The sequence below is a fragment of the Trichosurus vulpecula genome, chromosome 6, assembly GCF_011100635.1.
Source record: "Trichosurus vulpecula isolate mTriVul1 chromosome 6, mTriVul1.pri, whole genome shotgun sequence".
Classification (NCBI taxonomy): Eukaryota; Metazoa; Chordata; class Mammalia; order Diprotodontia; family Phalangeridae; genus Trichosurus; species Trichosurus vulpecula.
The window spans coordinates 74,067,713-74,071,674 of NC_050578.1; the positions used below are offsets into that span (position 1 = coordinate 74,067,713).

The window sequence follows — 3,962 nt, forward strand, 5'->3', positions numbered from 1 at the left end:
AAACTCCATTTATATTAATTGCTGGGTAATGACTATCGGTATGAACAAGTAGTCTGCGGCATGAAGAGCACAGGACTGGCAAAGGCTCTATCCTTTGTGTTTAAAACCAATGAAGGAATTTTCCTGATACCTCCCACTGCACATCATGACTCATTAAAAACATCATATGCTGAACAACCAGGCTGCAGCTATTATAAGAATAGTAGAGATTAGGGAGTCAATCTAGGATCAGTTTGGACATCTGAGTAGTAAAATCATTCTGTCCTGGGCACAGAACCATATGACTCCCTTAACAAAGGACAAGGTAAGATATTCCTGCCCAACAGTTGCTCCTCATAGCAATCAGAGTACTCACTTAACACAAGTGCCCCTCAACCTGCCTCCAACTGACAAAATGGTACTCTCCCACCTCAGCGTAAGAAGTTTTTCCTTGATAATCAAAAGCTACATCATTATACATCTTACTGCCCAGGCCAACTTCTAAGACACTATGTCTGTGGTAAATCAATGCTAGTTGTGAAGGGGAAGAAATCTCTTGTTCAATGGCTTTGGGGATCCAGGAAGATTTACCTGATAAGATGGTGGATTATATTTGGACATAGCTCTCTGGCCTTTTCTAATTCCCTACCCAGTGTAGAGTTGCTTTAAGGCTCTAGGTTCTTGCCTCTTCAGAAGATTCCATATACCCTCAATAAGTCAGGTGTCCCCCTCAATTGTCAGGTTGCCTTTCCTCTGGGATACTTTAGGCAACTCTATCCTAGAAAGGGCTTGGAGGAGGAGTAAGGGGTGTTATTGTTAAGAGGTGACTTACTTTCTAATAGTATAGTTGAAATGAAATTGATGCTATATACTGATGGTCGGTGTGTACTTACTTGGAAGAAAGGGGATCCCTGGTGGCTTTGGTGAGGTGGGTTGGGAGGAGGCTGCCACTCTGCATCCCCCCTGCCATGGGCCGGGGGCAGCGGTAGCAGCAGCAGTGCGGCAGCAGCAGCAGCAGCCACATCTGGACCAGAACCTAAGGAGGGGCGAGGAGGGGGGAAATCCAGCAGGGGATGATGGCAGCATCCAGCAATTGCAGTTTGTCTGGCTCCTCAGTTTCTTTGGATGCTGAAGAATACCAGCCTCCGATATGGAAATCATACTTGTATCAGTTACAGCAAGAAGCACCAAGGCCCAAGAAGATCATCTGTCCTGGAGAGGTTTCATGGGATCATCTCTGAGAGCAAGCTGACAGCTTCTTGGGGGTGCAGAGGGCGCTTATATTCTCAGAGAAAGTCAGCGACAGCCCAGCTGCTACACGTTAGCACTAAGGTTTGGAAACCAGACCCTTAACTATCGGCTTTTCTACGATGGGAAACACTTTGTGGGAGAGAGGAGGTTTGAATCCATCCACGACTTGGTAACAGATGGCTTCATCATGCTGTCCATGGAAACAAAAGCCTCCGAATACATTTCCAAAATGACAACAAACCCGATCTACAAACACATTGGCTATGCCACTTAGCCAAGAGAGAAGGTGTCCAGGAGACTGAGCAGGTCAAAACATAAATCGAGAAAAACGAGTGTAATCAAACAAGAGCCTCTGGCAGTTGAAAAGACTTCTTCTTTGGTCGAAGAGCTGCCTTCACACAGAATGAAAACCACTGCAACTATGAAAAGACCCACAACTTCAAGGTCCACATGTTCCGGGGACCATACTGATGTGAATACTGCTCTAACCTCATGTGGGGACTCATCACCCAGGGAGTCTGGTGCTCAGACTGCCCTGAACGTCCACAAGTATTGCTCCAAGCACTTTCTCAGTGACTGTCAGCCAAACCTTAAACACATCAAGAAAGTGTACTGGTGTGATCTCTCTCCCCCCCCCACCCACCCCCCCCCCACCCCCATGAAGCCCCACAACACCCAGAGGCCCATGGTGGTGGACATGTACGTTCAGAAGACCGAGGACAGAGGTTTAAAGTCAGAAGGCCTCTACAATCTCAGGGTTTACTGAACGCATCGAAGAGGTCCAGATGGCTTCTGACAGAGATGGTGAGAAGGCAGATACATTTCCCCATATATATCCAGACATCAACAAAATTACAGGGGCACTGAAACCGTACTTCTGAGACTTGCCAATTACTGTCATCACCTAGGATACTTGCGCCAAGTTTATAGATGCAGCTAAAGTCTCCAATCCATATGAGAGGTTAGGCGCTGTCCATGAAGTTTTAATGTTGCTGCCCTTTGCCCTGTATGAGACTCTCGGACACCTAATGATTCTTCTCAAGAAAGTTATGCTGAATGATAAGGAGAACTTCGTCAACACCGAGAACGTGGGGATCACTTTTTGGCCCCACCTTGATGAGGCCCCCTGAGGAGGACACCCTCACCAGAAAATTGATATTCCATTGTGTGCAAAGTGAAGCAGAGGCAGAAGAGGAGGAGCAGAAAGATTGTATTTTAGAGGCCTCTAAAAGAGGGAGGAGTCACTAGGGTTTTGGACCTGGGCAGCATGATTGCACAGTATGTGTGGGGGGTGGGGCGGGAGGTGGGTGTGGGTGTGTGTTTGGACTGGCCATTCCACTCTTGGACTTCCCCATGACTGTCCAGCTTTGTTGTAGCATGTAATTCTTGATAGTGTCATAAAAAAGTATTGGAAGTGGTTTTATTTTGTGAAGTGAACCTGCTTTGTAATTTATAAGAGTGTAAATGGAAGGAATAAACATTAAATGTATTGAGAGTTTAAAAAAAAGAAAGGGAACTTGATAGTAATTCTGAGTCACTGGATGGGGGTGAGAGTCATTATTTAGTCCTTGTGGATGAAGGGGAAATCTCCTCCAACAGAAAGCTGTAAGGGAGTTGAAATTTCGTATCATCCCCCTGCTGTGGCTCTCTGACTTTTTGGCAGACACATAAGTGAATATTAAGTGGGCGGCAGTAAGGGAGAGCCTTTTCCTCTACGTAGATCCTGGAACAGGTTGGATGCAGTAAGCTCTCAATCACTTTACTACAGAAAGAGGGAAGGAAGGAAATAAGCATTCAAGACCCTGATTTATGAAGAATTATTGGTGCGACCAGAAGTGTCCTTGATATAGCACTGTTGTTCCTAGATGTGCTCATGCTCATTGTTGCCATCTCACATCTGGAGAAGAAATCTGCTACTCTACCTGATGTGTCATCATTTGTGCTGTAGCTCTGGTATTCCTGGCACTATTCTGTTCCAATGAATCACCACCTTGGATTAGTCATGCACCTTGCCCAGGTCCACAGCCCTGGTGACACCTCCCATTAGTAGACCCACCACAAACCCAAAGATAGAGTATTAATGGTCTTTCTGAAGGGGGAAAGAAAGGCATGGGATTTCTAGCTCTTGTGCTTTACTTTTTTGTGGTTTTTAGTGTTGTTTAAATTTCCTTCTTTTCCCTTAGTGCTTCCCATACAAAGAGGATTGTCCATTAAAAGACTTGAGACTCTAATGGGGGGGGGGGGGGAGAAAAGGCATAGGATTTCAAGCTTTTTTCCCTCCTCCACTTTTTTATCTTTCTTTTGTTTGCTTTGGTTTTATCCCTTTTTGCCCTCCCCTTTTCCCTTTAATAAAGTTTATGCCAATGGGATATAGAAATCTACCTTACATTATAGGGAAATAGAAGGGGAAAGGGATAAGAGAAAGGGGGGGGTGTAATAGAAGGGAACAGAGAATGGGGGAAGGGATAATCAGAAGCAAAACACTTTTAAGGAGGGACAAGGGGAAAGGAGAGAAAAAATAGAATAAACAGGGTAGGAGGAATAGGATGCAGGGAAATATAGTTAGCTATAGTAACTATGAAAAAAAATTTTGAAGTGAGTTTCTCTGATAAAGGCCTCATTTCTCTAACATATAGAGAACTGTGTCAACTTTATAAAAATAAGAGCCATTTCCCTATTAATAAAGGATCAAAAGAGATAATCAGTTTTCAGATGAAGTAATTAAAGCTATC

The 3,962-nt window shown here is 44.5% G+C and overlaps 1 pseudogene; it reads left to right on the forward strand.

The window, feature by feature from the left end:
* The first annotated feature begins 1,055 nt into the window (after positions 1-1,055).
* LOC118854649 lies at positions 1,056-2,478 on the forward strand (annotated as a pseudogene).
* The last annotated feature ends 1,484 nt before the right edge of the window (positions 2,479-3,962 follow it).